Source organism: Parasteatoda tepidariorum, chromosome 2, assembly GCF_982258835.1.
Source record: "Parasteatoda tepidariorum strain Cologne lab strain chromosome 2, Ptep-v5.0, whole genome shotgun sequence".
NCBI classification, from domain to species: Eukaryota; Metazoa; Arthropoda; class Arachnida; order Araneae; family Theridiidae; genus Parasteatoda; species Parasteatoda tepidariorum.
This window is the reverse complement of record NC_141756.1, coordinates 111,675,539-111,700,759: the sequence shown is the minus strand read 5'-3', so window position 1 is coordinate 111,700,759 and position 25,221 is coordinate 111,675,539. Positions and strand designations below refer to the sequence as shown.

Here is a 25,221-nt window from a genome sequence, read left to right as displayed (position 1 = left end):
TACAGAATTGAAATTTTGTTTTTCTGAGCAAAAACAACAAGATTTTGAAATTTGAAATTACTATGGTTTATAGAAAGAAATACAGAGAAAATTTAACATTCGATAATAAGTATTATTAACTCTTATACTTGTAAAAAAAATACTATATATGGATGATCTGTAAGATGAGAAAATGTATGATCAAAACTACCAAAATATTGCTAAGTTTACCATAATTCTAGCTCTATGGAAACACCAAAAAACGCGATAATTTTTACCAAAGTGTTTGGGTAATGTTTTAGGTTGACAATAAGATGAAATTTTATAATGTTTGTTAAATTTTGGTAAAATATGGTAAATAATCATGTTAGCTAAGAGCATTTTCTTCTTATAAGCCTTTATTCAATAAAATTAACTGTTCTGTTTTGTATTTTCTACTAAATGTGTGGTAATAAGAACTATATTTGTGAAAACCAGAATTTCTGTTAAACCCTTACAATTTGAATAGAAAATTTATCAAATAAATGGTTTAAATGCAGGATATATTTTAATTTTATTACCCAAGTTATTTTTTTTTTATTTTTTTAAACCAGAAATGTCAATACAGTTCCGTAATTTTACCGAATTGTTTTCTTCGTATTTTCCACTTAAATGTAATTATGCAGTTAAAATTCGATGAGCTAAAAAATCATTTTTATATGTAAACCTAAAACGAATTTTCTTTCGAATTCCAATTTATTTGAAAGTCATTTCTAATTTAAGTGTTCATTCGTGATTTTTTTCAGGTATATTTTAAATATTGACTGTTTATTCATTTTTGCAGAAAATTCATTTTTTCGTCAGGAGATCTTTGTCTTTTTTTTAATTTTGTAAGCTCGGACTGAATTGTGAATTAAGAGTAGCGAAAGAGAGAGAGAGGGATTTGCATGTTGCAGGATATAAATCTTAACAGTTAAATTGACTTTTTTAAAAATAAATAAACCTAACAATAAAAAGTATTCTCAGTTTAAACTGTTAAAATTCTCGTCAACAAATAAAATAATTTCTCAGCAATTTTTCTTGTTTTATTATTGTAATACACAATCTGTATTCCTTAGGTCAAATCTTCTTTAAAGTGCAGATGATAATTTTCAAGTTGAGGTAGTCCTCGAAGTCGTTACGATTAGCATTTTAACAAAACATTCTTACATAACGCTACTTCACTTGTACATTTTAAAAGCAAAATATTCAGCGTTTCAGTTTAAAATATTGGTTTTTAAGGGAAGAAAATAAAACAAGGATTTAAGGGAAACAATTACGCGGATAGGTGATCGGAAACGGGGGGAGTCAGAGACTCCCTGTTTTTCTTTTTTTAATTTTCGCATGGAACAATTCCTTAACAGAAAGAGTTAATAATATTTATTAATAATACATATTAATCTTATAGAGAAACAGGATTTTATTTTTCTGCACAGGAAGTCAAAACATTCATGTAAGCATTATTTCCAAGTGTAGAAGTATAAAAGTTTTTCTGAAAAAAAAGCATACAAATAAGTTTTGACATAATGCAATTATTTAATTTCGTGAGTTCATTTATCGTTGGTAATTAACTAAATGTTTTTGTTATTTAATTTATTTTTCCTTTATATCACCAGAAATTGTTTTTAATAATTTAAAAATAAATATTGATCTTAATTTGAGGACATCTTACTGTCTGAAATCACAGGACACGTATTTTTAAAAAGAATCATTTAAGTGACCTTGTTTCCAATCCTTCAAGTTAAGGGAAAAAGAGAGGGGCAAGCGAACGCTAAGCACTTTAAACCCCCTTCCCCGATTCTAAGAAATAATCTCTTCAACCAGGTGGTCCACTTACCCCAGACGCCAAAAGATTCAATGGTCGCCAAAAAATTTGGAAAAAAAAGGGGATAAATAATGGAAATGGTCAACTTCAAAAGAGGTCTCCTTTCTGTTTTATTGCAGGAATGCGATACTCAACAGCCTAAGAAGGACAAGTAAGTAAACTTTTATTCTTTAGCTCATGTTATATTTTCAGTACACTATTATTTATTAATTTTTCACAAATAATTTGTTTTTATTTTCTTTATTTAGTTTTTAGTAATTATATTTTTTAATCGTTATATTCCCCCGTTTCCGATCACCTATCCGCGTAATTGTTTCCCTTAAATCCTTGTTTTATTTTCTTCCCTTAAAAACCAATATAGTGTAAGTTACCATTTTAGTTTTAAAATGAATTATAAGTTCCATTAATCCTAACAATAGAAAAATGATTTTATATAGCTATTTAAATCAAATGCTTCTTTATTTTTTTAAAAAGTTTTTAATTTAATAATTATTTAAATTAATTTACTTACTTAGTTTAATTACCTTATTTAATTTATTAAAAAAATCGGTAGTCATTTTTTGCCAGGACCATGTATTGACAGCGCGTTTCACCTTTTGTTTCAAATAAAACTTCTGATCAGACCTAAAGGGTTTTCTTCAAATATGTTTCCGACCACTAAAAAAAAAGAAATGGTATTAACATTTTCTAATTTTTTATTAGTTTATCGTATAATTTAAATTTAATAATTTTTTGATAAGAGTTTTTTAAATTAGAAACGTTTAACAATCTAAAACTCGTTAACTGGAAAAACTCTTTCTAAGTTTGCTTTTGTTGCTTTGTAATTGCTTTTTATTAATGTTATTTATTTAATTTTTTTTTTGCACGGATGGAAATACTGTAAGAAAAATCTTTTGGAAGAAAGGTCAAGATAAAAGGTAAGAACATCTCAAATCTTTATATTAAGGGTAAAATTTAGGATTAAATTTTTAATAATATTAGGAAATAACTTTACTGTTATTGAAGTATGTTTTTTAAAACATTTTTAAATTTTTTAAATAAATAACGCATAATTTAATCTGCAAAAGCATTTTTTTAAAATGTCTTTTAAAATTTTTTTCATATTTTTGAAAAACTTTATATTTATAACGAACGTTACATTTATAATGAATGGTAAAAAAAATTGTTTTGGCCCATATCTTTGTGTACAAAAGGGACAGGAAATTTGATTTTAAGTAAACAGAAATGCTGGAACTGTCAGGAACAATGTAATTTTCGGCCAAAACATGAAAAAAATCTTGCAATAAACGTGAAATATAATTCACTCTAAAATTCACGTTAACACTATGTAGCCAATGAGGTTAAAAGTAATTAAGATAAACATATACTTTATTATCCCATAAAAGAAATCTACTGCAACATATTTGCATTTTTTAAAATTATTTAAAATAAGAATATTTTTTGTAGAAATAAATTCAAAGTTCTTTTTAAGTATAGAAATATTTGCAGCATAATATTTTTTCTTTCTTCATAGAATTAAGTTTTCTGTTTCTAGCTCTTTTTCCAGTTCTTGTGCAAATTTTACTATTTATCTAATCTTATTTATCTTTTTCTTAATTCATTCTCTATCTTAAGATTTATAGGGTTGTTTATTTTAAATCTCTTCCTGTTGAACTTTCACCTATTGAAATTTTATTTTTAAAAAAGCATTATGCTTGACATATTTTCCGTAAAAAAAAAGTGATTTTAATTGACTGTTGAATATATATATATATTTCTGATGATTACTATGTAGTGCAAAAAATTAATCTAAATATTTTTTGAAATTATAATGGAAGAGGCAAGGAATTTTATTTCTAAAATTAAGGGTAACCCGGACAAAAGTAATATATTGGACTATTTTAGTATCTATAATTTGAATAGACTTCTATATCTGTTATGCCGGATTTTTTTTCCTTTCATATCTTATTCCTTTTCTAAATTTGAATTAGAGAACAAAATTTAAAAAAGAAAATTTTTCACTTTAATACTACGTCATGTTATAAAAGAACTATAAATTACTATTTTCTTAATGATTGTCATTTATAATATTTGATTGATTTGATAATGTAATTTTATTATAAATATTAGGCAGAATTTATCTAAACACACATTTTACCCCATTTTTGAAAAAGATGCATAATAAGTTAGGACTTTAAATTCGATTTTTTATTTTAGATATAAACTTGTCCTCTAAATTTACCCTTTCAATTCTGAACTATATTTTATAGCATTTGCCTAGTGTAATTATTTTAAAGGCAAGATCATCAGTAGTTAATACTAGTTTACGATAAGCATTGAGCATATAAAAAATAGATGGTAAACATTAAACTTATTGTCAGATATATTGTATTGTAAATAGTTAGAAGCAGTTTTTTTTTCTCAATTCATTGTTCTTACTTTGTTGATTTTTTGCTGTTTTTTCTATGGTTATATTCTTATTGTTTTCTTTTTCTTTCATGAAAAATCTGGAGAGACTGAAAATGGCAGTCAACAGAAAAGAAGGTAAGAACATGTTAAAACTACATTTTAACTTAGTGGCATCCATTTTATATTCTATAATTTGTGGTATTCTTTGTATTATTGAAATACTTTATGATTATTAGTAAATAATTGTTCATAATTTTAAAGAAAATATTTTTTTGAATCCTTAACATTTTTTAATCAAAATACTTATTTCTGATTAGCAAAAGTACTTTCCTAAAAAATTTTCAAGTTTATTTTTGACTTTTGTAAATGTTGACCACATACTAGACTAACAAACATACCATACACATGCTAGACTAAAATTGAAAATTTTAAATATACTAGAATTTTTTTTGAGGTGGGAAACATTTTTTTCGTCAAATGATTTAATTTTATCATAACTTATCTAATTTTACCTAATTCTAAAAAAAAATAATCTAAATTTCGCATTTCAATTTTGAACTATATTCTATAGTATTTGCCAATGGTAATTATTTTATAAGAAATATCTTCAGTAGTTAATAATAATTTCCGATAAGCATTGTGCATGTACAAGATAGCTGGTAAACATAAACTTATTGTCTAGAAATGAGTTCCAAGCAGTTTTTTTTTTTTAATTTAATGTTTTTATTTTGTTGATTTATAACAGTTTTTTCCACGCTCATATTCTAATTATTTTTCTTTCTTTCATGAAAAGTCCAGAAATTCTGAGAATGTGAATGAAATAGAATGGTTGAGTACTAGAATTAGAATGAACGAGAATCAACAGAAAAGGTAAGAACATGATAAAACTACATTTTAACTCAGTAGCACCGATTTTATATTCTATAATTTGTGGAATCTATTTTACAAGTTCATAGCAAAATTAGAAAATCTACTTTATATTCTATATGTAGAACTGCAATTTTAATAATTTCTTCGACTGTAATTTGTATTAAAATATTTTCAGATTATCAATAAATAATTTTTTATGATTTTAAAGGAAAAATTTTATAAGGAAATATTTTTTTTTTAAATCGAAATTTTTTAATCAAAATACCTGTTCTTGATTTTCAAAAGTACTTTCCTAAACTCTTAGCTTTTTAGCCGCCTAAATTTATTACTTTTTTAAAAAAGTTTCAGCTCGTTTTTTTAAAAATTATGCCTATACTAGAATTACTTGTATTTGTTGAGAGAAATTTCTTTTTTAGTCAAATGATTTGATTTTATCATAGCTTACATGTCATCTTAAAGTAAATTTCTTTTCATAATTTTTAAATATTAAAAATTTAAAAGTAAAAATTTATTATAAAATAAATCTTAAAATTATTGCATAGCTGTTATTAAGTGCTATGTACTGTTATGATGTTTAATATATATATATATATATATATATATATATATATATATATATATATATATATATATTCACTGGTTTTCAACTGGTTCTCTTCAAATTAAAATTTTTTATGTATAAAAAAAATTTAAATATTTTAAAAAACCGTTTAGTTTAAACCAACCTATCTTGATGGCATAAAATTTATATTCTTTAGTTAGTTTGTAAATTCATTACAAATTCAGAAAATCATTCCTCTTTATCGCATATCTTAATAACTTCTTCTATAATAATTGGTATATCATTTTTAAGTAATTAATACTTAATGGAGTATAATTTTGAACGATCATATATTCTTTTAATTGTTAGAAATTTTAATCAAATAACATATTTTCAGATTTTAAACGTACTATTTTAAAAAATTTTACATTATTATTTTTTGCATTTTTAAAAACCTTTAGTTTGTTTATTTCCTTGAGGTTAAAATTTCTTTTAATTAAATAATTTAATTTTATATAAACTTAAAATATTTTCACATATTAATTTAAAGTAAAAAATTCGTTCATAGTTCTTAATCGTAAAAAAGTTAAATTTTGTTTAAATATTAACATTACATCACATATTAATAGCTACAAATTATTTTGGTGAGAATGTATTCTTTCTAAATTAAAAAATATTAAAGCTTTGCTATCAAATTCTTTATTTAAAATGCATTTTTATGTTCAATTATTCAATAGATTGATCTGTAGTTACAAAATGCAATATATAAGCATTGTTAAGCGATATGTACCGCTTCAATTAGTCTTCTAACTTATGGAAGCATTTTAAAAGTTAACAGTTTATAACAGATGAGTTTAAAGTAATGAAGTTTGGTCACCACTTTTAACTTTTTTAAAGTCAATCATTGTTCTCTCTATATATAAACTAATTAATTGTTTCATAATACTGTAAAGAGAAGTTTTATCCAGGTTGTTTCGTTAATTCATAGGATATTATTCATAGTTCTTTTAATATTTGATGCTGCAATTTTTTTCCATCCAAATGAATCCGCTATTTTACACATTTTTTTTTAATTGCGAGCTGGAATATTCATTTTGTGCTATTATTACCTTTTGTTACAATCAGCTTAAATTTATTTTTGTGACAATCAATGCTCGCTTGTAAGTAATAAAAAAAAACAGGTGGTTTGAGCAACTTTATTAAATTCTATAGCGTACTATATTTATAAGAGAAAAACAAAATTTTTGAAAATTATTGAATAGAATTTTTCTTCGAATATTTCCCTGGGATCAATAAAAGTATTTTGAATAGTTAGAATTAATTAATATTATAACTTAACCCAGAATTAAAATTCGTCAAAAATTAATTAGATATTTTGTTTCTGTACGTATTATTTAATAAATCTGTTGTAAAATAAATTGGTTACTTTTTTGCAGGAAAACTAGATTCATTGTGAAAGAGAATGCTTATAAAGAAGTTATTGTACAGTTATGTACTTGTTTGTATTTTGATTTGTTATATTGAAATAAAATAATATTCTTTTCTTAAGGTCATGTTTTATTTTAAATTTTATGCATTTTATTTTTATTAAAATTCCAGCTTTATTTATTTAAAATCACAGAAACTGATGTGTTATTTACAGGTGCCCAGTATATATATATTTTTAAAAATATTTATAATGTGTCTTATTTATCTAATATTGAATATGAATAATATTGAAAGAAAGTTATCCAATATTAAATATGAATAATATTGAAAACAAAAATAATGACTGGGTTGTGGCTTTGTTTCTATCAAAAAAAGCTAATTGTAGGTTTAATATATATAATTATTTTCATTTTTTTATAACTTAAATAACTTATACATTAATATATATAATTATTTTAATTTTTTTTCATAACTTAAATAACTTATACATTAATATATATAATTATTTTAATTTTTTTTCATAACTTAAATAACTTATACATTAAGTCGCAATATGTTTTTATCTTAGAATAAAATTTTTATTTAATTTTACCTCATAATGTGTAAAAAAATGTGAACACTCAATTAAACACACAATGTTTTTATATGATTCTACTTTTAACTTATTGCATTTATAATTGATTAAAATTAAATAAAAAAGAAATCTATTATATTATGTAAGAAGATTCATTGGATGATAATTTACCATAAATTAAGCAATTTTTTCCAACATTTTGCTTTTTATATTAGCATAAGTTTTTTGCATGTAATGGCAGTTATTGCTTTATTACAATATAAAAAGTTAAAATGCAATAAATTACTATAGCTGATATCAGCAGAGTAAGAGAAAACAATTTATGTTCCTTAAATAAGAATTGTTATCAACAACATGCAGCAAAAAGTCTTTGAAATTTAAGGAGAACTCTAATAAATAAGTAACTGACAAAAAAAAAAAAAATTGCCGATATACCTAACATAAAGGTGTGATACCGGCAAGGACGGCATTAAAACTTTCTATTAAACTGAGTTTGAGGTGAGTTAAGGGTGGTACGCCGGCAAATAAGGCAAAGAAGTTCGCCTAAGCACCTGAAATAAAGGTGCGATACGGGCGAAAACGGCATAGACGTTTTCTAATCAGCCAACAGTTAAGGTGCCTTAACGGCAAGTGAGGCAACGACGTGTGCCAGTGAACATATTCAGCTTTTGATAAAAAGGCAAAAAAGACATCATAAAGGTACAATAAAAGCCTTTACGGCAATTTTCTCTTTATTCTGTGAAAAAAAATTTTTTTCCGGTATTTAACAGGCAAAAATGGCAAAGTAATCCAGAGGCAACAAACTAGTTCCGGTCCTTTAACGATTGCCGTCGCTTTGCCTGAAATGCCATGCACTGGCCCTCATTCTGGCCCAGATTTCACTTTATTAACGGAACCGATACGGCAATGAAAAGCCCGCCGTAATGGCACTTTAGGTGAGCCGACATTGTCCCTTCACTAGCCCTAAAGTCGTGTGCTTGTTGGGTTATTTGTATAATTTATGTGTTTTTTTCCTTCTTTGTGTGATAATTCAAAGGGATGTTCTCAAATATACTTTACTTCACATTTTTTGCTAACTCATAAAGTACATGTGATTACATTTTTAAAAATATTTCACTCATAGTAGTACTAATAAAAAAAAAATCAGGCGGTGGATTGCAGGTCTACCTAATAACATTTTTATTATATTGCCGGCATTGAGCAGTAGACGCAATTCTGAGTTTACGACTATCTATGTTCAACTACGTAGCCTTGTAATTTTGAACCCTGCCCAGAAGACAAGAGAACTCATAGATTTTACGCAAAAACACTTAAATTTTTTACTTATGATAGAACTCTGATGTTAAGCATCACTGGCTGCTGTCAGTGTGCTGGTGGGTAACCACTTTGATCAGGCTGCGTAGGGACCGAGGATGCGCCGTATCGGTCCGCGTTAAGCTATTCTACCATATAGTGCTCGACTTCGTGCGCAGGTCGTCGGCCTACCAAAGCAGGGGAGCTATCCCCTCTGTAGATGATTAAAATTGCGATGCGGATTGTCTTCAGATTGTTAAAATATAGGACACACAATTGTCTTCGGATCATCCTCAGGGATGTTTCCCAGACCGTTGTTAATAGCCCATTGTGTAGCTCTAATGCGACGTCAATAAAGTGCCTACCTGCATATGAGTTATTTTTACTAAAATTAGCAACAAAAAAAAAAACGTTTACAGTTCAAATGCATTAGCTATAAAATATATTTTCAATTATTTGAAAGAAAGGTTTCAGAAGAGCATCAAAACAAAAATGTTAAGCGACTTAATATGGGACTAAAATGTTTATAACTTCATATTCAAAAATTTGTATTTTTCTATACGCGGGAGCTGAAAAGTTTTTCACTTGTGAAGAGGACGGTGACCCCTCTATGATAAATCGCAATAAAATAATGTTAAGCACTCGAAAAATATTTTTAATCATTTTAGAAAAAAAAAATCGTAACCAGAATCTGTGCATTAATAAAAATAATTTTTTTCTATTGTTTAAAGTTCTTAATTTATAAACATAAAATCTATAAAATTTATAACCATTTTCAGAAACTTTACGTAATCATGATAAAATTAATAGTGTATGATAAACATTGCAGAAAAAAGTGTGAAAATAATGAATTTTTTTATAATTTAGAACGACAATCGACAAGGAAAAGAAAAAAAAAATCGCTTTTTAAAAGATAGAAAGTTAAGCACTTTTTACAAATCCCGAATAAAAAATGCACCTTTAAGGGCTTTTAAAAAACGTAAATCAAAAATAAGCAACTTCAAGCACTTTTTAAAAACGCTACGCACCTTGTCTACGATTAGCTCTTAACGAGGCATCATTAATGCAAAATAAAGACTGGTTTATATTTTCTCTTTTCAATTGTTATCGTTTTAAACACTCATGACTCATTACTCAAATTTCAGAACCAGAATCAATTAGAATTCGAGCGCTTTCTGTCATTGCGAATATTTTATCTTTTATTAAACCTATTACAGTAGGTAAACTAACACTCTTAGCGTTTTGACTTAGATTTGTGGCGACGAAAGGGTGATGACGCCATTAGCGTGGGGGAATAAAGAAGAATCGAATTCATTTCCCCCTTCCCGATACTGACTTATTTACCACTTCATTTCCTAATTTTCATTTTGTTTCATTTGCAGGTGCAATGTTTTTCATTTCTTTCGGGAAGTGAATTAAATTGTTTTTAGTTTTAAATTTTTAAATGAAAAAAATTTTTATGAATTTTTTACATTGCACACTTTTTTACATTGCACACTTTTTTACATTGCAATTAGGGGATATTTTCCTTATTGTGATCTGTCGCGCCAACTACACTCGACAAGATGCCAAATAGATTTTAAACTTGCAATTTTTTTAAAAAAAAAGAAACATGTAGATGTTTGCCTACTAGTTGTACCTTTCGAGCTGGTCTCCTTCTGTAATTTTTTTTTAGTTCCTGGACCTTTAACCACGTCTATTCCAACATACACTGAAAATATTTTTAAATTTAAGACAAAAGTATAATGGACGTTTTTCATTACTCAGACACATATCACAATTGTTATTTTTCTCCTCATTGAAAAGTATTCTAGGCGCGATTTTATGTTTGTTGTTATAATCCCTTAGTCCAGTTCTTTTCTCAGCTATAATTTTTACTCGAGATGTAAAATATAGGTCACATTCCTTTGTTAACTCAAGAGGTTTAAACAATTTTTCCGTCTGCCATATGTGAGGCTATATCTCGATCTAGAGTCTGAAACAACCTATCTGACACTATGAATTGCTTTAAGCCGACTAGCCTGTGTAGGGGTTAGGGAACTGCCCTTGCATCAGAAAGGTTCTGTGTTCGAATCCCGGGCAGCAAGGCATGGATGTTCTTTCCTTCTCTGTACTATCTGTCCTTACTGTGGGAGCAACGTTGGCCCACCTACTATGGTGCACCTGATAGAGTGGTCAACAAATCTGCCCTTCAGGTGCCTGTATGACCTAGGTCATTATCCAGGTTTGCAATGGGGGAAAAATTAATTGCTTTAAAGTTTCAAATACGTACGCTGGCTTGTTTATTCTTCAGAAAATACGATTATTCGATATAAAAACATTATATGCTGACCCTTTTGTCGTAGTGGTCTTTCAGAGATTTCGGGGTACGAATCTGTACGTATCACTAAGCTTCGTTTCTTGGCTACCCTGCTAGATTGTCTTGCAAAAACTTCATCAAGTTGAATGGTACTAGAGGAGTGATTTGATTTGATTACTTTATTCACATGTATAAAATGAAAATTCAATCAGACCCTTCATTTTATTCGATTTGACCCTTGTCAATCGAAGAACAGATAGCACAAATTTGATAAAGTTACAATCAGGGTTAGAACGGAATTCGAACCCGATTCCTCGAAGCTTAAAATATTCGGCAGGAGGACCATGTATCTCGACTAAAATGATTAGAGAAAAGAAGCATAGACTTAATGGGAAGGTAACTGAGTATCTAATGGGTAAAGAGAAACTGAGAGTCTAATGTCTCGGATGGCAAAAGAGAAGGTTTCAAGTTCTTGTCTGAAGTTACTAAAGAACCTCAACGCTGTAACGGAGTGGAACAAACACCAACTGCATGAAGATAATAACTAAGATATAAGTCGGTTATATCACAGAAATCAAAATCATCACCTTCTTCGCACCATAAGCATTTAATTAATGGTTAACAGAAGTGAACTAACAACAGCAATATATTTTATTTATCAGGCTGATCAAAGTGGTCACCCACCCGCTAACTGACCACAGCCAGTAATACTTGACTTCGGTATTCTACTGGGAACTGTCTCTTTAAGATCAGTCCAATGCGGGACTCAAGCTTGAGAAGATCATCACAATGATGAAGTCAGGATGGCGGTGGAATCCTTACCCGTTACTTCCAAGCTAGAGAGCGTTTGGTGGAATGGTGAGACCACTTGTCCAGGGAGGCCCCTTTTATCGTTCTGTAAAAAAGTAATTACCCTAAAACCTGATATTTCCTCAGCACCTTTTGCTAGAATTTTTCCCAACCATGAAAAGTAACCTCAGCTCACTCAAGGCACAGAGGATATATTACATATGAGTATTTTATTCATTGGTACTTGCATGCTTGTGTGCTCAATTACATGCAAGTGCTCAATTACATTACATGCATTCAATTATACAAGTACGACTTTTAAGTCTTTATCAGGTAGAAAGACAGATAGAACAATTCAAATAAGAACAATACAAAGATACATTCGGGGTAGGGCGGGTTTCGAACCCTCTACCTCCACGCTACAGAACGTTTGGCTCGTGATTGTGGTTTATTTACATCATACTAGAGCTGCGCAATGGGCTTTTGGCGACGGTCTGGGAAACACCCCTGAGGATGATCCGAAGACATACCATCACAATTTTGATCCTCTGGCGAGGGGATGGCACCCCGCTTCGGTAGACCAACGACCTGCTCGTGAAGTCGAGTACTTTACCGTAGAAGAATTTAACGAGGACCAATACCACACACCCTAAGTTCCTTCGTAGACTGATCCAAGTGGTCACCCACTGGCACACTAACCGTAGCCAGTGATGCTTGACTACGGTGTTCTACTGGGAACCGTGTCTTAACGATCAGTCCACTGCGGGACCTTTATCAAGCAGAAAGACAGATAGTACAATTCAAGTAAGGACATTACGAAGATACATCCAGGGAAGGGCGGGATTCGAACCCGTTACCTCCACGCTACAGAACGTTTGGCAGGAGATAACGTTCGATACAGGTTGGCCCTCAAAACGCGAATAGCATAGATCCACTTCATCATCAACTCAACTCAACTTTGACAGACAATAATTGACAATCGTTATCGATATGAAGGGATATAAAATACGGGGCAAGAGTGGTACCCAACGAGTTCTTCATATCTCTGCTTTGTCGTTACTTTATTTGTATGAGTTGGAAGGTAGTGTGTTTAGTCAAGTTTTACAAGTCAAGATCTGACGAGAACTTTAAAGTAAGTCTTTTTCTATTCTTCGCTACTTTTACGTACTTAAAATGTTTCGTGTAATTCTCCAAAATTCGGAATTTCTTTTAAGAATGAGTAATATACTTCTTTAACTTGCGCTCTTGTGAAAGTTAGTTTTTTTTTATGAGATATTGGCTAGCTGAAAGTATTATTTTTAAAATTTCTTTAATATTATTGAGTAAAACTGTTGAATGTTTATGAAAAACAGTAAAACGAGAGTTTTATGAAACAATAGTTTTAAAATTTAAAATTTTTTTAATATATTTTTTAACAGGATTTAATATCTAATAGTCTACTTTTTAAAACTCTGTCCTTTTCTTCTCAGATATTGATTTGATTTATAAAGGTTTGTGACTGTTTCAAACTTAACAGAATTCCCACTCAATTCTAAAATCTTGTATATTAAAGATTAATATTTCAATAGAGATTAGTGTAAGACATTTTTTTTTAAATATTTGGGGTGCACAAACTATCAATTTTGATTAAACAAAATCAGTGTCTTCTATATTTACTTTTGGCGATTTAGCTATAGTTTGTCTAAATGACGAACTTCCCTAGCCATTTGTCTGGACCCGTGGCGGTAACTATGGTAACGAGGTTAGTGGGTTAAGTAAAAACTACTTCTAAAATACAAAACGATATAAGTTTTAAAATATTTGAGATGAATGAAATTACGATTTAATTTTTAAAAGTTACTTATGTTAGTTCTTACGTTAGGGGTAGCTCTTACCATAGACAAACTATAGGTTTACCAGTCCGATTCCTTAGACCAGGGAAGTTAAATTTCGTTAGGCCGTTAATTAGTTTGCCTGTAGTTAAGCAAATGTTTCAACCTTTAGCCAGTGCGATTAAGGCAAATGAAATTTTTTTCTTCTCGAATTTAAAGTAAATCAATATTCAACTATTGTGAAATAATTTCTACCTTGAAATGTGATTATTTTGTCTGCAAATTTTGCTCATAATTCTTGGGGAGAATAATGGTGACTAACTGGCTTGCACGGAAATTTTAACCGTAATAACTTTCTTCAAAACCTGTGAAAATTAAAGGATGGAAAATTTCTTTTAATCGAAAATTTAGTTTCGAAACTTTAAGATTAAGAATTTCGTTTTATGGAGATTCTATTGTATTTTGATAAATCTACTATGGTATTGATATCTGCAAATCATTTGCTAATTTTATTTAGATATGTTAAATAATTTCGTAATGAAACACAATTAAATTGTTATATATAATTTACTGGTTTTGTATACTAAATATTTTGCATGAATTGTTGGCTTATTTTAATTTTATGTACAATCTATTTGATTTTAAACGATGTAAAGGAATGAACTAACTTCCTACAAGGAGGTTGGGAGGTTTGCTGCCTACTTTAAATTTCCTTCATAGGTCAACCATGACTAGCTGCGAACATAAATTTATAATTGTGTAGGGCTCCGTGGCTGAATCGACGCGACACGGCGATATTGTCGCAGAGCGTTAGAGTTCTTGCAGAAAGATTTTCCTTTGAAAAATAAATTTTACTTCATTTCTGCAGAAATTTTCACGTAATATTTAAACCATGAATTTAGATAATCACTTTTTGACTCTGTTAATTTACGCAGATTGCATCGTAAATCCATGTAATGTTTCGATTTCATTTTCGGCAGTTATTGATGTTGATTTTCACTCGGATTTTAGATATCCCGATATATTTCAAACAATAGGAAACATTCGAATCGCGCATTTGAGCATTTACTTAAGGCGATAATTTATCGAATTTTTAGCGGTTGTTGCTATTGATTTCTCTAGCTTTTAAATTCGATATTTATTTTACAGGATATAATTAACTACTACCTAATCTCGAAACTAAACACGAAACAAACTAAACGCTCAATTTAATATATATATATTGTAAACAAAGCATTGTTATTTTAAATTAAACGTATGTTTAAAAGTATCTTGCAGTAAGATATTAGTGCTAAAGTTTTGTCGCAGACATCTCTGAAAAATTTTGCCACCGGGATGGGCTCTTCGGTGATTTTCTGTAACGAGTAATTTTCGTCACTTCTAAAGTAAACAGATTTTAAAAATTCGAAAACAGTTGAAATGTCATTCAGACTAGAAAAGAAATTTGCCAAAACTGTGAAATTAAAATTTTTAAGTCTTTAATAACTCCAATTCTTCTGAGAATTGGAGATTTTAATTTAACCGCATGAATATTTAGCACCGAACTCTAGTATTGTCGCATTAGTCTACATGGTGCGTAGCGTTTTTAAAAAGGGCTTAAAGGTGCTTATTTCCGTTATTTAAAAAGCCCTTAAACGTGCTTTTTTCATTGTGTGTTTTTAAAAAGTGCTTAATTTTCAAACAAGAGATTTTTTTCGTTGCCATGTCGATTTTCGCCACGTATTATGCAAAAGCATGTTTTTCACATTGTTCTGTTCAACTTCTTCACTATTCATTTCGGCGTTCCATCTGTCAATAGCGTATGAAAGCGCCAATCATTTTACATGTTTGATGAAATACTTGAGAGTTCGTATGTGCGTCTACTGAGCTGGGTTCGGTGAGATTATTGCCTTCTCATGCGCCACTCTGCTGCATTTTGCAAGATATTCTCAAGTTCAGACTTCATTTTCCACCCTCTGATATCGAACCGAAAAATCTCTCGATTATTTTATAACAGCTAATATAATCAGTTATTTTATCTACTAGTTATTTTATCATGATCATCTGAAGTCTTTGAAAAATATTTTGAAAATTGTTAATGTATATGCTTAAAAATATTTTGAGTGCTTTAAAAGTTGCTTATTTTTTGTTGAAAGATTTGGCTATGCATCCTGGTCTAATATTATCGATTTATTAGTCATAAGTATGAAACTTTCATCAGCCAATTTAAATTCTATTACGCAAAAGTATAAAAAAAAACGCCACTGTCTATGTAGCAAATTTTATATTTTTAATGACATGTTTCCTATTTTCTTGCAGGATCCAAGAATGTACCTCGAAATAGATGCTTGATACTCAACTACATAAAGTTGCTTCATTGCTATATTAAAAGTCTATTCCGTGCAGGAGAATGTCGGCTATCATTATCAGATTTAGATGGGTAAGGAAGCTAAGATTTATTTTGATCTGATCAAGAAATTTTTTAATAAATTTTATTTAACACTAGAAAGACTGAAACTTAGTAATACATAAATTGCCCAAAAGCAGTCAGAATGACTGCCTTGTGAAAAAATAACTAATATAGAAAGAAATTTGCTTAAAATTTTCAATATTTTTTATATTTGCAGTTATAGAACAAGTTATTAGTAAATATTAACAATAAAAAAATTTCATGGTGTACAAAAAGTCACAAAATTATAAGAAACTGAGTCATTATATACATTGTTTTTTTCTAATTGAAATTAAAAGCAGTCAAAAAGACTTCCTTGGACAATCTAGTGTTAATGTATCTATTCTAGTTTAGCATTTTATCATCTATTGAATTATAAAACACTTTAGACATTGAACTATTCCATAAATAAAAGTAAATATTTAAGGTATTAGACTAAGAAAAAAATAGGTTATTTCGACGAAAATTTAGATTTTTATTAACCTTGTTTGAACGTTAATTCATTGGATTTTCAAAACCCTTTAAATTTTTGATCTCCGATTTTTAGAAATGATAGTAATTTTCCATGGTGATAAATGAAAATGAAAGTACGGTCCTAGGCAATATCATTAGATGCACTATAAGATTCTACGTAAAATCATAATTATCTGGTGATACTGTACAATTTTATTGTTTTTAAGCGACTGAAACCGGTTTGCACTTGTTTACGTTCGTGTATTAATTGGTTAACATTGTAATGCAATACGTTAAAAACAAATACAAACTGGAAGTATATAAAAAAATCTCTTGAATTAAAACTCATTACACGTGTTTAAATATAAAAGTATTGCCTATAAACTCGTGCAAAACATGCAATTATTAAAACACTACAGTGGGTCTAATTATTATAATATACTAATATAATACGTGATATAATAAATATTCTATATGTCTTTTAATTTAATAAATTGTTGATTTTATATCGTCTAATTTACACAACACATGACCATGACAAAACACACATGACAAAAGTTCAGTTTAGACTGTCTTGAAATTTTGCATGTAGATTTTGTATAATGATGCAAGTGTGAATTTGCTGTTTTATCAGCTGTTTTATCAATCTTAAAGCATATTAAGTCTTTAAAAATTGAATATTACTATTTAATTTTTAATTCTTTTTGAAATTATAAAATAGTTAAAAGCTCGGGTAATAACATTAATCTAGATGTTTTTGCAATTTATGAAATAAAATTTACTATATAGCTGTTAGCGTGGTATGAAAAAATGAGTAGTTTTGAACTCATTTGATTTAACAAATATTTTACACATTTTTAAACAGGGTATCTGCTACATTTTAGAATTTTAAATTAATGACTAAAGTATTAAAATAACTTCAATTGAAATGATAGGTATATAATCAAAACTATTATACTCTGCATCTTCATTAGATTTCAAATTTAAAAAAAAAGAGTAAAAGTTCAATTATGAGTGACAAATTTTGTTAAATACCGAAATTCATGACTTTCCACGATTTCTCATGACTTTCCAGGTGAGCAGATATCTTGTTTTAAACTTTACATTAAATTTAATTTTAAAGCCCTACTTACAAAATTTAGCCTTAAAAATTGTGTGGATTTCCACGATCAGTCTGACGGCAAGGAGCTTCTAACTCTTGATCCGATATAGGTTATTTTACGTCAGCACTGCGGTCGGTGCTAGCGAAGAGCAGAATTTGTATCTACCAGTCTATGCTTAGGTAGCATCATTAACGCTCGGGGGCCCCCACTGCTTTTAATTGGTTTTAAAGTGTACAAAATTTTGTCTCACTGAAAAACTGAACTTGTTTGGACAAAACTTTATAACATTAGTATTGCGTCCTATGTAACTTTCATCATATCTGAAGCTTATGTTTAATTTAGTTTCTTGGTTTGAGATGTTTAACTTCTGCTGATAAAATCTCCTACTGATCAGGGAGGCTAATTAATTTAGTCATTTGGCACAAAGCTCTAAAATAAGAACTTTCACCAATATCAGACTGTAATGTTCCCTCACGGTCTAAAGATAAATCTCTTAATTCCGTGGTTAGTTAAAGTTTTGCGTAATTGAAATTTTGACAACGCCATTAAGTTTTCGTTTGAACTTCGTCTGCATTTATTAATACAGATTTCTGTGTTACTCCAGCCTTTTGAAAAATACACAGCTCAGAGATCCTACCTGCAGGAATTAAATGTTCGGATTAATATGATCTCCTTTATAAGATTTATGAATTTTGTAAAATGCAGACTCTGGATATGCATTTAAAGGGCCCACCTACAAAAGGGGTTGACTGAGATATTTGCGTAACAAATATTTATAAAACTTTACTAGACTCAATATCAAATACTGCCTCTGACTAGAGTGAAATTATGTTAATTTGACTATCAGAATAAAGACATTTTGTATTTTTAACACTAGGCTTTGCATTGCTGATCTAATTGCCATGAGGATCGTAGTCTTAAAAAATCTCCATTACTGACCTAGTTACCATGAGGCCTGCTGTCTGCCAAGATCTTCATCACTGACCTAGTTACCATGAGGCCTGCTGTCTGCCGAGATCTTCATCACTGACCTAGTTACCATGAGGCCTGTTGTCTGCCGAGATCTCCATCACTGACCTAGTTACCATGAGGCCTGTTGTCTGCCGAGATCTCCATCACTGACCTAGTTACCATGAGGCCTGTTGTCTGCCGAGATCTCCATCACTGACCTAGTTACCATGAGGCCTGTTGTCTGCCGAGATCTCCATCACTGACCTAGTTACCATGAGGCCTGTTGTCTGCCGAGATCTCCATCACTGACCTAGTTACCATGAGGCCTGTTGTCTGCCGAGATCTCCATCACTGACCTAGTTACCATGAGGCCTGTTGTCTGCCGAGATCTCCATCACTGACCTAGTTAAAATGAGGCCTGTTGCCTGCCGAGATCTCCATCACTGACCTAGTTACCACGAGGCCTGTTGCCTGCCGAGATCTCCATCACTGACCTAGTTACCACGAGGCCTGTTGCCTGCCGAGATCTCCATCACTGACCTAGTTACCACGAGGCCTGTTGCCTGCCGAGATCTCCATCACTGACCTAGTTACCACGAGGCCTGTTGCCTGCCGAGATCTCCATCACTGACCTAGTTACCACGAGGCCTGTTGCCTGCCGAGATCTCCATCACTGACCTAGTTACCACGAGGCCTGTTGCCTGCCGAGATCTCCATCACTGACCTAGTTACCACGAGGCCTGTTGCCTGCCGAGATCTCCATCACTGACCTAGTTACCACGAGGCCTGTTGCCTGCCGAGATCTCCATCACTGACCTAGTTACCACGAGGCCTGTTGCCTGCCGAGATCTCCATCACTGACCTAGTTACCACGAGGCCTGTTGCCTGCCGAGATCTCCATCACTGACCTAGTTACCACGAGGCCTGTTGCCTGCCGAGATCTCCATCACTGACCTAGTTACCACGAGGCCTGTTGCCTGCCGAGATCTCCATCACTGACCTAGTTACCACGAGGCCTGTTGCCTGCCGAGATCTCCATCACTGACCTAGTTACCACGAGGCCTGTTGTCTGCCGAGATCTCCATCACTGACCTAGTTACCACGAGGCCTGTTGTCTGCCGAGATCTCCATCACTGACCTAGTTACCACGAGGCCTGTTGTCTGCCGAGATCTCCATCACTGACCTAGTTACCACGAGGCCTGTTGTCTGCCGAGATCTCCATCACTGACCTAGTTACCACGAGGCCTGTTGTCTGCCGAGATCTCCATCACTGACCTAGTTACCACGAGGCCTGTTGTCTGCCGAGATCTCCATCACTGACCTAGTTACCATGATCGTAGTCTGCCAAGATCTCCATTACTGACCTAGTTACCATGATGATCGTAGTCTGCTAAGATGACCTATTTCAGTTGCCTGGTTGACATAACAGAACAAGAGGTTTATTTTTACATTCTCCTTGAATCGTATGAAAATTCCATTTTCGGCATTTTGGTTATTTAAATATTTTCTCTGATAAGAATTAAGCTATATAAATATTTTTAATTAAATCTAAATCCATATTTATAATATAAATGTATTCTATATCATATTTAAAAATTTTTACTCATAAATTTTACGAGTGATATTTACCCATTAAATATCTTAAATTAAATTTAAAGTCTAAGTCTCTGAAATTTGGCAGCACCTTCTCTAATCTATCAGCTATGTATTATATATACATACTGTTAATAGTCTTAGCATTTTTAATACAAGCTTATTGTTAGCTATTCTTCGCTATCAGCTATGGCATAATATTTAAGAAAATTAAACCTTGGCGCAAAAGAACCAATTCCGATTTATTTGTTTTTTCCTTCAAACTATTGTCCAGTACACTAACTAAAATCTAAAATTTGTATTATTCAAAAGAATTGTTTTAGTGTGCCAGTTTAAATTCAAATCATTAAATTCAGAGAATTATTAAAAATTAAAATACTTTCGTTCGATTCTCAGACGAAACATATTTAGATGAATAAAACTTTATATCTGATTTTATTTTGGTATCACAAATTTTTAAATATTCCTTTTCCACTAAATACATCGTACGTTACTTTCATATTTTAGAATCTGTTTAAGTAAATGTGGGTTAATTTCAAAATCTACCATTAAATACACTTAATCTGAAGTTTAAGCAAAACTTGTTTGTAAAAAAAGATTTGAGGAATTTATATCGAATAGACAAAATCTGATCTCAAATTTGTAAGGTATTAAAATTAACTAACTCTTAAACTTGTTTTAATTTTTAAAAGATATTACAGCTCGCAGGTAAAAACCGGTATTTATTAAATCAATGTTATAAAATGTCAAAACTCTTTGCGGTAACGAGATATTTGGATGACGGAAAACCAACATACAATATCGCAAATTCAGTGTTACCTTAATAAATCACACGGTATAAAATTGATAGTTATGAATTAATCTCCCCTCATCAGTAAAATACATATTAAATACCAGTTAACGTATTTAGGGTAACCCGTATTGTTCGACATACAAATCTTATCTCTTACTATTCCTGATCTATCGGTTTGTGTACCTATCACTTAAGTTATTAAAAACCCTTCATGCTAACGACTCGCTGTAGCGTCATAGCATTTTTCAAATTTCACTTTTGTCCTAATCTTAGTTAGCTTTGATGGAAAACAATGTTGCATAGTTAGCACTTTACACATTAGGTTTTTATTTACGTAACTGTATTAAGGTAAATTTCACTAAACAAATCTAAATTTACAATTTGTCAATCATTTATGTAGTATCTATCGCAGTAACAATTCTACGTATTTTGTCTAAATTTTAAAAGAATTAATGCGCATTATATAAAAAGTTTGAGAACGAAACTATTAAAAGAAAATTAATGAAAAATCAAGACTGTCTAGTAATTAAGTTAGCACAGCGGAACGCGGTAGAGGTCTGCTCAAGAAATGTTCTAATTTTGTCACTCAAAAGAAAACTGGTGTCTTTTAACACGCTTTGGCGTAACAGAAACTTTTATACGTAGATAGAACTAATTATACACATTATCGCATGCTCTGATAATGTTAGATTAGTTAGAAGTTTGGTAAATAAAATATTTCTAATTGTCAGTTGATTTCTTAAGATAAACGAAAATTATATTCTTATAAAATATATTTGATACATTAGTAAATGGGCTTCTACAAAACTAGTCTTGTTTTTTAATCTTATTTCTCTGCCGAGTCTATTTGCATAACGAAAATCTTTAAATGGATATGCCTCAATTTGCTTAATCTCACCTCTTAAATATTTAAAGCAGTTTTGATATATATTCAGTGCTTAAAAGTATACGTTCAACTAAAAATTTCAACACCGAATAATATTTATTATGGATGATTCGGCTTGTTTAGTTCTGCGAAACTGGCTGTAAGCATAGCACGTGATAAAAGGATAATTTAAAAATTTTAAAAGAATCTGTGACACACTATTTAGCCATAGATTCAAAAAGTAAGTTTGGAAAATTTTTGAATTTTCCCTTTTTTAAATGTAAATATTCCTGGATGAGCAAATTTAAAGCAATTCATGTTAAAGGAATTTCGTTATGCATTCATATTATTCATTCATCATCTGGCTAACTACTAACATCGAGACTAACTATAACATATATTTTAACCATAAGCTAACATCATTTCATTGACTCGGCGGCTAAATAAGTTTAAACAATGGGGCATAGTTACGCGGTATAAGCTATTTTAGAGTATACTTAAAATTTATATTTTAAAATTATATTAGATTTTTATAAATTATGAGATAGTAAAATTTTTTAATTATGGTTATGCAGTTTCGATCATTTTTAGTTATTTTTCCAAGTTTAGTGAAAATAACGTGGAAAAAACGTTTAGAAATACTTACTAAAATTCAGCTTTGTTCGAATTTTGAAATTTCTAATTTAGATAAAATAAAAATTTTGTAACAGGTGCATTAAAGATACGCACAAAGTTTTAAAAACACGAGTCTATTTTAATAACTATAAAAGATAAAAATTAATTTCTGACTTTGTATAAACTAAAACAAATTCTAAACACATTAGGCTGTCCAGCTAACTATTGTGACTGAAATCCCACTGTAATACGGGTAGACTTCAAAAACGTTCTTTCTTGTATATTAAGTGACTAGTTTCGATTGCGGTGATTTATAACTAGTTTCATTGTAAATTGTTTTCGACTAAGTATGAATCGATTAAGTTAACAACGTTTCACATATAGAGCCGTACATCCACAGCATTAATCTCTTTTCGACCCAGGTTTCAAACACCCTGGAAAGTACTTGGTGAGCTTTAAAACTTGTATAGCCATTAAAAAGAATAACGCATAACAGCTGCTAGGCAATACGATATGAGGAACTTTAACTATGCTGGATCCTTAACTTGACATAAAGCTAATCTAAAACTAGAAAAGTGGGTACTAGAAAAATTATTTTTCAAAGCATAAATGGTAGAGCTTTAGTTGAAAAAGGTTCGTATACATATTAATCATTACAGAATATTCCATAATCTGATAAATAATTGCTTTAATAATTTGATAGTTTCGAAAATAGGTGCATGAATTCAATCGCCCTTCAAGGTCTAAATCAAATTATAGAATTTACTTCAAAACTAAGATTAAACTTAAGTTTGATGACAAAATTGAAACGTGAATTTAATATTACATCGAAAGTCTCTAAATGTAATCGAAAATTTAAAACTATTTGAATTGTGAATGTTGTAACTTCGTATTTATTACAACCAAATTTATTCGTCCTATTGAAATTAAAGATAATTTAATACAATTTTAAAATATTTTAAGGAAAATTAAATCTTAACTTGCATATGTATCTAATAAAATAAAACAGGTATTTAGTATTTGTAATAGTTTACGTGTTATAAAAAAGTATTTCAACGTATTCAAGTATAAATTAAATATTACCAATTTAAGATTTTCAAATCTGATTTTGGTGCTACGTAAAGTAAATATAAATTTCCACTCAAATGAGTGTTTAAAGAGTTCTCGAACGCATATTTTTAAACTGAACTATTTCTTTTAAATATACCGATCCTGTGTAAAAGTGTTACAAATATAGGTTATTGGTCAGAGAAGGCAAAATTTCTGATAGAAAATTGAATCTACTATTTGAACAGAAGCCGAAACAATACACGAGGTAAAGTCTAAACATACTATCTTAATGTGTTCCGTTTTAAATCTAAAAGTAAATTTGTTTTTCTTCGATTCTCATAGTATGTTGCGATTGCGTTTAATACTTAAGAATTAATGACATAGATAACAATAAGCTTGTTTCACTATTAAAACTTGTATGCTGATGTATTATATGAAAAGTAGATTTGCAAATTCCGAGAAGTGTTGTTTTTTTAATCTTTAAGTTCATTGATTTGGGTTCTATCCTAAGCGGATCAGTGTTAAAACGGGCGAGAAGTCTTCTATGCAAATAAAAGTTCAATAAAATGTTATAGATAACTCTAAATCGGGGTCATATAATACTAATTTTGGAATCTCTAACAGTTTTGAGCTGGATTAAGTTAAATTGTCTATGAAGTAAATTGTGAGATACTACATCGAAATTGCAACTGTATCATTTTATAGTTGTCGAGAACCAAATTTAAACCTGATAGCACGTATATATTAAGATTTCGATTGAAAGATGAAAAACAGTCAGTACTAGAGCGTTTATAGTCGATGATATAGCAGATCTACACAATTTGGGGATATCTATCTACAGCATAAATGTACAAGTGTGAATCGGAAGTTTCGGAATGTTCTAGACTAGAACCCTCTGAATTCGATAGGCCGACTTATCATTTATTTTTGGAGCAAAGAGCTAACATAAGCACGTAACATAACTAATACTAACATAACGTTAACTTGCTAACTTGTTTGCTCCAATATTGCTTGATAGGTCGGCGCCTTATTCTAGACTAGTGAGAAATATGACGTGGAAGTGGTAGACGGCCGCTCTGCTTCCTCGTCATGTTTCACACTCGTCCAGCCGTTTCAGAACTTCTCGATTCACACATATGCGCTTCTGTAGTGGTTTAGTTTCCTTGTGCTGTGTAGAAATCTTTTAACTGCAGAGTCTTGGTTTAAGAACTTGAAACTAGTTATTCTTTTTTGATATGTACTCGTGCAGTTTTGACTCTTAACAGAATAACTAGGATACAACAATGAATTTTCGAACGAAAGTTTCCCGATCTCTTCAGACGCTATACTGATCGTGTTTGCAAAAATCATATTTTTTGCTCAAAACACTAAGTAGCAATAAATCTTCAGGATTTTAATATACACAAACCTAAAGGTGAAAAAATCCGTTCTTAGAAAAAGATGTAGCTAATTTTTGTAAAAGTACATTTTTTAACTGCCCTTTTCTGACAGTTATAAATTAACAGTTTAAATTCTTTACAGCCTTATAACTTGAATTGAAAGTAAAAGGTAGTG

General features: G+C 30.3%; 2 long non-coding RNA genes across 2 annotated transcripts; both read left to right on the top strand.

Moving 5' to 3' along the window:
- The first annotated feature begins 4,301 nt into the window (after nt 1-4,301).
- On the top strand, nt 4,302-7,169 carry LOC147816048 (uncharacterized). The gene is made up of 3 exons (XR_015431616.1): nt 4,302-4,345; nt 5,004-5,080; nt 7,058-7,169. It is a non-coding gene; the product is annotated as an uncharacterized LOC147816048 (long non-coding RNA).
- A 5,860-nt stretch (nt 7,170-13,029) lies between these two features.
- On the top strand, nt 13,030-24,927 carry LOC147816047 (uncharacterized). The gene is made up of 3 exons (XR_015431615.1): nt 13,030-13,136; nt 16,114-16,234; nt 18,677-24,927. It is a non-coding gene; the product is annotated as an uncharacterized LOC147816047 (long non-coding RNA).
- Nucleotides 24,928-25,221: the final 294 nt, after the last annotated feature.